Consider the following 14237-nt stretch of genomic DNA (forward strand, 5'->3'; position numbering starts at 1 on the left):
AGCGATTAACGAACTGTAATTGGGAATTAACGAACCACTATTAGAATTACAGTTTTAAATAAAGAATCGCAGGTTAGAGCAGAATTGTTGTCTTGAATCCTGAAATAATTCATATCAAAGAAAGGATTAGCCGACAGCATGTTACGCCATGATTTTTCTCAAGCCCCACTATCTGCAAGAGTCCTCAATTGTCACGACCTCCAGACAGCAGAATGTCGGATGTGTTGGTTCTACATGCCTGCCATGGCTATCCAATACAGATGCCCAATTGAAGCCATGCCTTCTAGTGGATGACTGTTACTTAAGTAGTGCTTCCCCATGCGAATGATCGCAGATGCAGCATGGATTCACTGTTCAATCAGGGAGTAGTAATCAAGCCGAGGTTGGTTTATCCACAGATCATCTCAATTAAGTAGCTAGGTACTAGAGAGCAATGGTATGATCATCTAGCCACTTCTTCTCCATTTGGATCATATAGATCTGAAGTAATCTCTGTCCGCTTGTCCAAGATATCAAACACAGCCTCCAATGTGTGCATGCCCCTTAATATATCTGGGGCCAAAGAGAATGCTTGAGGAACGCCATATGTAGTGATCATAAGCATGATGAAACATTTCATTATGTCCCTAAAACTGGCGCTTCCATTTCCTACCACAAGAGAGACCAAATCCAAGCCCTCCTATGTGAGCACACATAAAGGAATGCTTGCGGGTGTTGTCAAGCTAGGGCTGCAAGGCCACTGAGATGGGGATATGACATGGAGGTGCCTGACATGATGTTGAAGTCAACCATGCGATGATCATTGAGCAGTTCTAAGGGGCCAACTTTGCTAGTCCATGCAACTAGAATGTTGACACCTGGGGCAGTGACATCAAGCTTGAGAATATCAGGGTTTGTAGGGTTTGGACCATGGGCTGAGAATGCCGCCATAATAGGAGCTGGTTTGATGCCAAGCACTGTCCCAAAGAAAGAGATGGTGGTTGTAGGGTTGTGGAATTGAGCAATGTATGACTTGATTGCAAGACTAGCTTTGTAGCCCACAAGTGTGGCTGGCAGAACATGGTTGTCTGCAATAAGCTCTTCACCATTTGTCTGAGCATTTGCGAGGATCAGGCCTGCTCCTCCAGCTTGCTTCACCACCATCCCCTTTGCAGCACGAGGATCGAGGCCTCTGTCTCACAGACTACAATCTTACCCTTGACAAGGTCTGGCATTAGTGAATCCATCCTACACAAATTGGCCTCTCCATTGCTGTTTGGCTGGCCTGCATTGCCTGCATAAATTAAGGGCACCTGCATGATTTTTGCACACAAAAGAACCTTCATCAATTGGTATAAATACAGAAGCTTGTTATACCATCCCAGAAGAGATACACAAGCTATGTTTTGCATCCATTTAGACATAATCAAGAAATTTGAAGTTTCAGTAGGATGTCTACCTGTTCATTAGCCAGATCATGGCCTATATACAATGAAACTCCTGTGTAGGTAGCTCCATGACCAAGCTTTACAGTGGTTGGAAAATCACGATCAAGTGTGCTTGCACCTACAGTAAGCAACCATGGAGAAACGTTTGTGACTGAATCTGGGTTTGGGCCTCCGTTTCCAGTTGAGCCAACTACAAGGACCCCTCGTTCCATAGCTCCAAAGCTCCCAATGGCTATGGGGTCTATAAAGTAAGGAAGCACTCCACCACCAATAGACACTGAGATGATATCTACTCCATCTTCTACAGCCATGTCAAATGCTGCCAACAGGTCAGAACTGAAACAACCCCCTTTCCAGCAGACCTTGTACATGGCAACTCGGTGTCGTATTGCTGCGCATTCAAGGTGTGTAAACCACCCAAAAGATGTGCATGGGATTTGGTACTTTGTACATATTTAGTTGTTGTGATTACATTTATTTTCTGCATATGAGTATAGTGGCGAGCATGAAGGGTTGCTTCAGGCAGGATCAAGGAGACAAGACATTACAATTATTCAAACAAATGCATGAGGAGGGTATCTCTTTGGTCACAATTGTCTGCACCTTAAAAGCTTGTGGCATGGCTGGAGTTATAAACAAGGGCTATTGAAGACAAATGTGGATGTGGGCATTGCATTAATTGATATGTATGCTAAATGTGGTTGGCTGGCAGAGGCACAAGCAGTGTTTGAAATGTTTCCTTATCGAGATCTAGGCACATGGAATGTCCTAATCACAAGATATGCTCAACTTTTGAAAGGCCACGTTATAATTCTATAGTGATCTTTTGCTTCATCATGACATGTGATGACAAAGATTTTCTGAGTCAAGTATCATATCTATGCTGCGAGAATAACTGTGATAACCTTTCCCATGAAGCTTGGAATGTGATTAACTTAGGGAATCACAAACAAGGCGGATCTCTTTAATAAGGAAATAGAGCTACGAAGGCTAAGGAGGAGTTTTTTGAAAGGCTAAAGAAGGAGGGAAAAGGAGAGCCGTGCTTTGAGGGGAAAAGAGACTAATTTGGGGAATGATGGAAAAAGCAAAGATGCACGGAGGGTTATTTTTGAAATGGAGAGCTATTTTTGAAATGGCGGTTGCTATTGTGGGATCTTCATCGTTGGACAGAGAAAACTCACGGTGAAAAGGAATCCTTTGTTTCTCATCTTTTCATGATCTATTGCAAAAATTGAAGGTGTTCAATATGATCATGCGGAAAAGGAGGGCATTCGGAATGACTCCGCGAAGGATAAGAGAGAGGGAATGGAACGGAGTCTCTTGTGTTTGAATCGGATTCTGTAGGCATGGTGTGAACGGACATGGGAGCTGCACCTCGCTGAAGGAGGGACTTCACTGACGGAAATCTATACTCTCAGCTGCATTCGGTATCATGATCAAGACTCTGGGTATATCCAAGAAGCTGCTGCACGAAGCTGAAGGCCATATCATCTCCACGAGCTCAAGAGCAGGGAGCTTTATCAGGGATTCCTTTTCGAATCCGAGGATAACTGGAATTGCCAGCTGAGAGCATCACTTATACCGCAAAGGGCATGACGATGAGGAAACTGTGACCGGCCAGGACGATGATGGATGAGTTTCTTGGATCAGAGGACGGGAGAAAAAACGAAGAGGAGAAGGGAAATAATTTGGGGCTTTTCCTGGAGGGAACAGAACAATGCAAATCGAATCGTTCTGAGTTAATAATAAGCAATCGACAGAGGAGGTTAGGTAACAAAACCATAGTGATCACTCACGGGTGTAGCAAGGGATCTGAGATGAGCTCTCGCAGTGGAATAGGCTGCTAGTGAACAGAAGGAGAGAACTCGGAGAATTGTTGTGAAAAACTGTTATTTAAGATGTGAAGACCAGAAGGATGCATCAAATCAAAAGTACAAACGTCGAAATTCTCATACGAAGAACGTGAATGAGAAGATGGTGTGATCTGAAGAAAGGCGATGAAAGCTAATGAAGATCAAGCATCTCTGTAAATAAGGGAGCCCAAAGGTCCAGGCAATACAGATGTATGCATAGATCTCTTCGGAGGCAATCACAAAGCTGGAAGAATTAGTACCCCAGGATAGGAGTACACAGAGCCTTGTGGAAGTCATGGAGGTGAACATGAAGGAGGCACAATCACCAGCTCAAAGCTATGGGAGACGGACAACTTTTTGCCTATAGCTTCATCCCATGACAGTCGTTTGGAGGAATATTGCTCAGTGCTTTCCCAACTCTTAAATTTACTGGATCCTGGTTTTGCAGTAAGTAATGCGCAAGTCAATCGCAAATTGAGGTCTTGGCAGGTGAACCGTCACGTTGCTTTTGTTAGGCCAAGTGTGGCTCTATTGGATCCTGCTCTAGGTGTGAGTTCTCTTCCAGCTCATAATATCGCCCATATCGTTCAGACAGCATATACCGTCCAGACTCTGAGTCACGTAAATCAGATTCGTGCAATCAGACGTGGATCTCCGATCGTCACAGTATTGTTTCTGGTTCAGCTAATCCTACAAATCACATTTTTGTCATAAGATACAATACTAAAGAGCCCTCACAGAGCATCAAAGCACATCACAAACGATATTTTTTTTAAAGGTTGACTGGCATCACAGTCTTCCACTCCTTGTTTCAATATCTTCCAACCTGAATATTGGTTTGAACAGATCTGCCGCCTGGCTTCGAGAAAGTGAAAATTGAGCGCATGGACAGGTCTTTCCCTGGAAAGCAAATCTGAAAGAGCTCACAGTTTTTTTTTATCGCTTGATGTAACCAACTTCCATGTTGCAAGTATCCCAAAGGCTCTGTTTAGGCTGAAAGTTCAGTAATCCAGTTCCCCTTCTCAGCAATCCTCTCGACAGAATTTTCATCTTCAAACATGGCATGCTACAGCTGAACGACCACGAGCAAGTCTTTACTTGATGCTGTACTTGTTGAAATACAAAAACTGTTCATGACAGCTTATCAAGAACATGAATTTACTCAATTTCTTTGTTGTAATTCTATGATTATGATAAGGAATATAGTGATCATTGACTTCCAACATTTGAGTTCTTCTTGTTAGCCTCATTTCTTGCTGTACCTTGAACCCCGTGTTCTGTAGCTCTCGCACAATCTCTTTGACATTTCTGGTGAACCCGACGTGAAAGTGCTGCGTCATCAGCAAGATGGGAGACTCGCAAGAAGAGATGACATATGATAATGTCATGAAGAACCTGTTTCAGTCATTTACCATGTATATGCAGCAGCAAGTTCATGCAAAACGAGACAGTGATGCTATGGATGCCTTGAAAGCTGTCCAACAGGAGATGAAGCAGTTTAATGGCCAGCAAGTGTCAACTTACCTGCATTTGTATGAAGAAAAGATGAAGTTTTTTGGGGTTTCTCAAGATGTTTGGAGCCGCTACTTCTTGCGGATCGTGGTGCGCGCTCTTGAAGGTCGAATTGCAGAAATTCAAGAGGCACATGCAGGTTGGGCTGAATTTAAAAAGGCATTAAAAGATGAATATTTCCTGGAGGATACAGGTCTTATGAATCGCAGGAATTTTTTAGCATGGGTTTCTATGCCTAATAAGGGACTTTCTGTTACCGCTCTTCTGCGAGAATTTGAAAGCCGTTATGATCAATTGGATGGGACTGAACAGCAAGCTTTGGAGATGCAGAAAGTGGAGTTATTTTTGCAAGCTGCAGATGCTGATTTGTAGGAAAAGTTGGATGATCTTTTGGAAGATCAAGCTACTGATTCAGGTTTAAAGACTGAGTGGAGACATGTTATTGATGCTGTGAATGCCCTTGTCAAGAAGCAGCGCAGGAGAGTCAGATTGCATCGTAATACAGGATTAGTTCCTGAAAAATCCTTGGAGACTTCTTCTTCTACCCCTGCTGCTTCTTTGCCTAAGCCTACTCCTCCTGTTGTAAATCCACCAGTTCCTACTGCTCCAGTGCCCTTATCTGTAGATGATGTTATTAAAGGCTTGGCGGATTTGACAATTGAAGCAGTCAAAGCTGAAGTTGGTAAGTTAAAGGAGCAACTTATGTCAGTACCTGCTGTAGCACCTGCTCCAGTGACTGCTTTTCCAGCTGGTCAAAGAAAAGGGCGACGATGTATTTGGTGTGATAGTACAGAGCACCAACACTGCAGAGATTGTGATGCTTTTCAGGAAGCACGTAGGAAGAATGTAGTGTTCTGGGGACAAGATGGAAAGATATGGCTGACAGAGACTGGCGCTCCTCTTGACACGAACTTCGGTAAGGGAGGTATGAAGAAGCTTGTTGATGATATGGCTGCGCGATCAGCTTATGTGAGTGTTAGAGGAGATGCTTCAGCTTTTGGAGTCCAGCTTGAGCAGAAATCTGATGGAGACTCTGCTTTATGGTCTTCTGCCTTGGAGATAGCGAGAAGAGGGAAAGTTCAAACTTCTACTATGACTTGTGTGGGCTCTAGCATCCGAGGAGAAACAGGATGGGATTCTCCTGTTGACAGGTATTCTATTTTTGCTTATATTGCTAAAACGCAGGGTTTAGATGCCATGGTTGAGGAAAAGAGAAGAAGAGATGAGGAGGGTCCTAGCTCCTCCAAAAAGACTAGAGGGGGTGACTTTGTTTCACCACCTATTTCAGCTCCACCTTTGTCAAATTCTCCAACTCAAACAGGTTCTGATCAGCCAATGGAAGACAAGCAGAAAGAAAAGAAGCAACCAAGAAAAGAGCCAGGATTCAAGCTCTTGTCAGACCTTGATATGCAAACGGATATGAGTAAGATTTTTCATGAAAGAATTTTGAATAGTGAAGTCACTTTTACTGTTGGAGAGGCTCTTGGGATTGCTAGAAGAGAAATACAGGATCAGATGCAAGATCTTTTGCGGAGGAAACGACATGCGATGGAAGGACCAGCTTTACAGGGATTGTGGCATGGAGCTCTTGGGGAAGAGCATGATGATGCAGTGATGGTTGAGAATGCTTCTGTTAATCCGCAATTGGAGAAAATAGTGCAGCCTATGCAGTATGAAGATGATGAGACCCCTATTCTCATTCCTCGCAGCCATTTTTCACGAAGTCATTGGGCTAGAGCGACCACTGAGACAGTGGTAAGGATTGGAGAGAAACAAATTCCCTTGATTGCTTTAGTTGATCATGGTTCTGAAATTAATCTTATTGCTCGAGGTGTTTATGAGAGTGGCAAGTGGCCTATGGATGCAGAGCATGGCTGGCGCATGAGAGCCGCCAATAATACTTCTGGTGATATGTATGCTGCTTGTCCGAGTATCAGAATTTCTATTGGTAATGTTGAAGAGGATTATCATTGCTTTGTTCAGGATTCATGCTCCTATCCGATTATTCTTGGACAACCTTTCATTACAGAAGCAAGAATGGAAACAAAAGTGATGGATGACGGATCAGCTTATGCGCGGATACGCAGTAAAGATGGTATGCGAGCTGTTCAGTTTATGACTGTTGGGGTAAATCATCCGAGAAACAGGGACTCCTTGCGTGAGGCACCACTACCTGCGAAGGAGTTGGATTTTCATTAGGTACCGCTGTCTTGCGAGACGCCAGTGGTACGGAGCGGAGAAAAGAGGAGATCTCGCCTCCTGGCAGTCAGTCTTTCTCCAATAACTTTGTTGGATTTACTTCAGATAGTTCGGTAAGTTATCAGAAAATTTCAGATTTGCCTAGAGCTGCCAGGCAGTACATTGGTCGTAAGGAGAAAGAGTTGAAGAATGCAGGTATTTTGCAAGCAGAAGAGCATGTGGATGGATTGTATGAAGGGATGTCCTATGCAGATACATTGCTTGAGATGAGAGCAATGCTGAAAACTGATGCATGCAAGGGTTCAAAGATCATACCTGTGCAAACCTTGGATATGTTTCAAGAAATTTCTGGTTTTATGCTGCAAACAGAGTTAGAGGCTGAGAAAACTCAGCAAACTGAATTTATGGCTGATCTTGATCAGCTAATAGAATTGCAGAGGGCTGAATCCATTCAGCCAACAGAGTTGAATGCAGAAGAATTTCTGCATACAGAGTTTCAGGCTGCACTCATGCAGTCCATAGATCTAAAGGCTGAAAATTTTCAGCCAACAGAGTTGAATGCAGAAAAATTTCTGCATACAGAGTTTCAGGATGCGTCTATGCAGTCCATTGAGCTGAGGGCTGAATTTATTCAGCCAACAGAGTTGAATGCAGAAAAATTTCTGCATACAGAGTTTCAGACTGCACCCATGCAGTCCATAGAGCTAAAGGCTGAAAATTTTCAGCCAACAGAGTTGAAAGATGCTGAAAATTTGCAGAAATTGCAGCAAAGAAAAGAGTGCTTGAATGATGCCAAGGTTGACACAAAATATAAAACAGTTGATAAGAAGGTTAAGCCGGTTGCAGGCCCGCTTCCTTCTGATAGTGATGAGCAGATTGAAAAAGCTATGAAGCAGCCTATGTTGAGGGATCCTGCAAATATTGGACATAAGTTTACAGCTGAAACACTTGCAGAATTGAAGATTGGAAATGAGGATTTTTTGCTTCCAGTGGAAAAAGAATGTTTTAGAGAGATGCTTGGACGTCATGGTAAGGCATTTGCTTTCTTTCCACATGAAATTGGCTGCATTAGTCCCGAATTGGTTGCACCCATGGTCATTTTCACTGTTCCTCATGTACCATGGAATATACGTCCTATTCCTGTGCCTAAAGCACACTTGCCAAAGCTGATAGAGTTGCTGAATGAGAAGATTAAAATGGGAATTTTGGAGCCCTCTTCAGCACCCTATTCTAACAGGTGGTTTACTGTACCAAAGAAGAATGGTACTTTGAGATTTATTCAGGATATGCAGCCCGTGAACAAGGTGACAATCAGGAATGTGGGAACAGGTCCAGTTGTGGATGAATTTGCTGAGGCTTTTGCAGGACGAGCCATCTATTCACTAGGTGACTTGTATTCAGGTTATGATCAGTTTCAGCTTGCCTTGGAAAGCAGGGATATTACTACTATGCGGACACCTATTGGTCTTGTGAGGATGTGTACCTTGCCTCAAGGTGCTACAAACTCAGTTGCTCATATGATGAATGCTATGCATATAGTTCTTCGAGACTATATTCCGCAGTATACCATGCCTTTTCTTGATGATGTGCCTATTAAAGGTTGTGCAGAAGAAGAAAAGAATGAAAGTCTTGATTTGCGTGGGTGTAGACAGTTTGTGGCTGATCACTTGAATGCTTGTGAGCAAATATTGACACGATTAGAGGAGGTAAATTTGACACTTTGAGGGCTGAAATCTGTCTTTGCTGTTAATGAAGTCATCATAGTTGGGCATATGGTTGGATATTATGGCAAAAAGCCTTCTCCTGCAGGGATTGCCAGCTTTACTCTATAGTGCGACATCGTGATGAGTTGCATCCGACTTATCCACTATGTATGCATTACAAGTGGGTGGTAGACTTGGTTACTTTGCCAGTGGGACTTTGGCAGATGAGATATCTTGTCTTGGCTAGGGAGGATCTTACAAACTATGTTGAAGGAAGACCGTTGCGGACAAAGAACACCACTACAATATGTAAATTCTTGTTGGAAGAAATATTTTGCAGGTATGGATGTATAGGCAAGATTACAGCTGATCGTGGAGAGCTAGATGCTGATGAAGCTAGAGAATTCTTCTCACGGCTTGGGATTAAATTGGCTCTTACTACTGCCTACAATCCAGAGGGAAATGGTAAAAGTGAAAGAGGACATCCGCCTATAGTTAAAGCATTGGCAAAAGCTTGTAGAGGTCGGATTGGAGATTGGCCGAGATTGCTACCTTTTGCATTGTGGGCTGATCGCTCTACACATAGTGTGACTACTGGATACATGCCTGCGGAGTTGATGTATGGGCAAAAACCTGTCATGCCTACTGAAATTTGTGCTCTCACTTGGAGTGTTCTTCCTTGGCATGAGAATTTATCAAGGGAAGAGTTGTTAGCCCTTCGGATTCGTCAACTAGAGAGAAAGACAGAAGATGTGCAGCTAGCTGTTGACCGTTTGAAGGCAGCCCGTCTCAGAAATAAGGACAGGTTTGATTTAAGGCATCGCTTGAGGCCTAGAGCCATAAAAGAAGGGGATTGGGTTCTAGTCTACGACAGTAGTCTAGAAAATCAGCATAGTAGCATGAGAAAAATGGTTCAAAGATGGTTTGGACCGTATGAAGTGAAAAAGGTTTTCGACAATGGAACCTATGAGCTGGCTGAATTAGATGGTACATTATTGAGGGTGCCTATTGCTGGAAAACGAGTCAAGATTTTTAAGAGAAGAGAAGATGAAGAATATGAACTTGAAGCATTGACAAAAGAAGAGCAGGTAGGAGAAAGACATGCAGAAGAAACAGAAGACATAGAAGATGGAGCCGATGGAGAAACAGGTCCACTAGAATCAAAAGATGGACTTGACCTGTTTGTGGAATTGAATGATCCTGGATAGTTGGCACATCCGGAGGATGCGCAGGTTTAGAGGGGGTGGATGTCGTATTGCTGCGCATTCAAGGTGTGTAAACCACCCAAAAGATGTGCATGGGATTTGGTACTTTGTACATATTTAGTTGTTGTGATTACATTTATTTTCTGCATATGAGTATAGTGGCGAGCATGAAGGGTTGCTTCAGGCAGGATCAAGGAGACAAGACATTACAATTATTCAAACAAATGCATGAGGAGGGTATCTCTTTGGTCACAATTGTTTGCACCTTAAAAGCTTGTGGCATGGCTGGAGTTATAAACAAGGGCTATTGAAGACAAATGTGGATGTGGGCATTGCATTAATTGATATGTATGCTAAATGTGGTTGGCTGGCAGAGGCACAAGCAGTGTTTGAAATGTTTCCTTATCGAGATCTAGGCACATGGAATGTCCTAATCACAAGATATGCTCAACTTTTGAAAGGCCACGTTATAATTCTATAGTGATCTTTTGCTTCATCATGACATGTGATGACAAAGATTTTCTGAGTCAAGTATCATATCTATGCTGCGAGAATAACTGTGATAACCTTTCCCATGAAGCTTGGAATGTGATTAACTTAGGGAATCACAAACAAGGCGGATCTCCTTAATAAGGAAATAGAGCTACGAAGGCTAAGGAGGAGTTTTTTGAAAGGCTAAAGAAGGAGGGAAAAGGAGAGCCGTGCTTTGAGGGGAAAAGAGACTAATTTGGGGAATGATGGAAAAAGCAAAGATGCACGGAGGGTTATTTTTGAAATGGAGAGCTATTTTTGAAATGGCGGTTGCTATTGTGGGATCTTCATCGTTGGACAGAGAAAACTCACGGTGAAAAGGAATCCTTTGTTTCTCATCTTTTCATGATCTATTGCAAAAATTGAAGGTGTTCAATATGATCATGCGGAAAAGGAGGGCATTCGGAATGACTCCGCGAAGGATAAGAGAGAGGGAATGGAACGGAGTCTCTTGTGTTTGAATCGGATTCTGTAGGCATGGCGTGAACGGACATGGGAGCTGCACCTCGCTGAAGGAGGGACTTCACTGACGGAAATCTATACTCTCAGCTGCATTCGGTATCATGATCAAGACTCTGGGTATATCCAAGAAGCTGCTGCACGAAGCTGAAGGCCATATCATCTCCACGAGCTCAAGAGCAGGGAGCTTTATCAGGGATTCCTTTTCGAATCCGAGGATAACTGGAATTGCCAGCTGAGAGCATCACTTATACCGCAAAGGGCATGACGATGAGGAAACTGTGACCGGCCAGGACGATGATGGATGAGTTTCTTGGATCAGAGGACGGGAGAAAAAACGAAGAGGAGAAGGGAAATAATTTGGGGTTTTTCCTGGAGGGAACAGAACAATGCAAATCGAATCGTTCTGAGTTAATAATAAGCAATCGACAGAGGAGGTTAGGTAACAAAACCATAGTGATCACTCACGGGTGTAGCAAGGGATCTGGGATGAGCTCTCGCGGTGGAATAGGCTGCTAGTGAACAGAAGGAGAGAACTCGGAGAATTGTTGTGAAAAACTGTTATTTAAGATGTGAAGACCAGAAGGATGAATCAAATCAAAAGTACAAACGTCGAAATTCTCATACGAAGAACGTGAATGAGAAGATGGTGTGATCTGAAGAAAGGCGATGAAAGCTAATGAAGATCAAGCATCTCTGCAAATAAGGGAACCCAAAGGTCCAGCCAATACAGATGTATGCATAGATCTCTTCGGAGGCAATCACAAAGCTGGAAGAATTAGTACCCCAGGATAGGAGTACACAGAGCCTTGTGGAAGTCATGGAGGTGAACATGAAGGAGGCACAATCACCAGCTCAAAGCTATGGGAGACGGACAGCTTTTTGCCTATAGCTTCATCCCATGACAGTCGTTTGGAGGAATATTGCTCAGTGCTTTCCCAACTCTTAAATTTACTGGATCCTGGTTTTGCAGTAAGTAATGCGCAAGTCAATCGCAAATTGAGGTCTTGGCAGGTGAACCGTCACGTTGCTTTTGTTAGGCCAAGTGTGGCTCTATTGGATCCTGCTCTAGGTGTGAGTTCTCTTCCAGCTCATAATATCGCCCATATCGTTCAGACAGCATATACCGTCCAGACTCTGAGTTACATAAATCAGATTCGTGCAATCAGACGTGGATCTCCGATCGTCACAGTATTGTTTCTGGTTCAGCTAATCCTACAAATCACATTTTTGTCATAAGATACAATACTAAAGAGCCCTCACAGAGCATCAAAGCACATCACAAACGATATTTTTTTTAAAGGTTGACTGGCATCACAGTCTTCCACTCCTTGTTTCAATATCTTCCAACCTGAATATTGGTTTGAACAGATCTGCCGCCTGGCTTCGAGAAAGTGAAAATTGAGCGCATGGACAGGTCTTTCCCTGGAAAGCAAATCTGAAAGAGCTCACAGTTTTTTTTTATCGCTTGATGTAACCAACTTCCATGTTGCAAGTATCCCAAAGGCTTTGTTTAGGCTGAAAGTTCAGTAATCCAGTTCCCCTTCTCAGCAATCCTCTCGACAGAATTTTCATCTTCAAACATGGCATGCTACAGCTGAACGACCACGAGCAAGTCTTTACTTGATGCTGTACTTGTTGAAATACAAAAACTGTTCATGACAGCTTATCAAGAACATGAATTTACTCAATTTCTTTGTTGTAATTCTATGATTATGATAAGGAATATAGTGATCATTGACTTCCAACATTTGAGTTCTTCTTGTTAGCCTCATTTCTTGCTGTACCTTGAACCCCGTGTTCTGCAGCTCTCGCACAATCTCTTTGACATCGGGCCCTGGTAGCGATGCCCCGTGTTGTTCCTGATACAGAACCAAGCAAGCTTGCATGGGGGACATGGTTTCCTGCAGCGGTGGAGGTACTGTGGGTTCCATGACCTTCATCATCTCTAGTAGATTTCGACTCCAAGGTCTCATTTATGGGTCCTACTGCAGACTCGTATCCATTGTAGAATGCACGTGCACCTATAAGCTTGCCATTACAGAGGGAAGGGGAGAAGTTAGCTCCAGCCTCACATTCACCCTTCCATTTGATGGGAATAGGGCCAAGGGCCTCATCCTCAAAGCTTTTCCTTTCAAGCCAAATTCCCGAATCCATGATTCCAATAATCACATCATCACCATAGCCAGAGACCGGCCAGAGCCCATAAGAAGTGTTAAGACCCATGAATTGTGGCGTCCTGGTAGTATGCAATTGGGTGGTAAAATCTTCAGAGACTGCGAGTACACCGTCCAAATTTTCCAGAGCCTAAGCTTGGGTAGGGCTGAGCTTGGCTGCAAAGCCATAGAACACTGTATGGTAGGCGTAGAGGAGGGTATCATCATCATCTTCTTCCTTGGTTTCACTACTGGGTTCTAGTTCTTTGACAGAGGAGAGGAGGAGTTGTACCACTTAAGCTCCTTATAGAAGAGCCTCATTGCTTTGTCTTCTGCACAGAAAGCAGCCACTGTGCAGATATTGCTTACGCCCTCACCTACCACCCATGTCCTTCATGCACGACATGCAAGGAGAGAAGTCCCAGTCTTCTAGAAATAGTACTACTACACTGACTACAGTGTGCATGAGCAGACATCATGCATGAGAGCATGAGAGTTAGCCACGTGTCACATACGTTAATTGAACCAAAGGTATGACTTGGATGGTTCTATCGAATTTGGAAAAGGTGGTGGTGCAAGTAGGAGTGGTGGAAGCAACTCCACCGACATTTGAGGAGCAGTAGGAATAATGATAGGTCTAGTGGTAGCAAACATGACAATCGGCTACATAATCTCACTGTGGGACATGGAATGGTAAGGTGGGGATTCATAAGACGACCCAATGGTGTCCTCATTTAAGTCTTTGAATAATAACTTATTTTTAAAAGGATCTAATTGTTGTTTCTGTGTGTTTGGAGAGTGACTAAGGAGAGATTCCTCATCAAAGACAAGTGTGCGGGCATAAAATAATCTATGCCTACTTTCATCATATAATAAATATCCTTTGATACCAAAGGGTATGACTTGGATGGTTCTATCGAATTTGGAAAAGGTTCTTATTCCCTATTTGCAAATAATAAGCTACCTATATGCTTAAGCATCCCCCTTGTTTGTGTACATCAAATACATGTATCAAAACTTCTTTCAAAACAAACAAAGTATGTTGCTCTAGATCCCCACTTGGACTCTTCATCATGAGAAAGAGCAAACTTACACCTAGCTCCAAGCCATTAGTCTTCCTCACTCTTCCTATCCTTTTGTTTTTCCTCATTTTTCCTCGACTTTCCAATCCCTTATTTTGGCCTCATACCCA

At 43.2% G+C, this 14237-nt stretch overlaps 1 pseudogene; it reads right to left on the bottom strand.

The window, feature by feature from the left end:
* Window positions 1-717: 717 nt before the first annotated feature.
* LOC148039975 (subtilisin-like protease SBT1.7) lies at window positions 718-13433 on the bottom strand (annotated as a pseudogene).
* Window positions 13434-14237: the final 804 nt, after the last annotated feature.

The sequence above is a fragment of the Lygodium microphyllum genome, chromosome 2, assembly GCF_053477565.2.
Source record: "Lygodium microphyllum isolate KBCC chromosome 2, Lygodium_microphyllum_v1.1.10, whole genome shotgun sequence".
Lineage (NCBI taxonomy): Eukaryota > Viridiplantae > Streptophyta > Polypodiopsida > Schizaeales > Lygodiaceae > Lygodium > Lygodium microphyllum.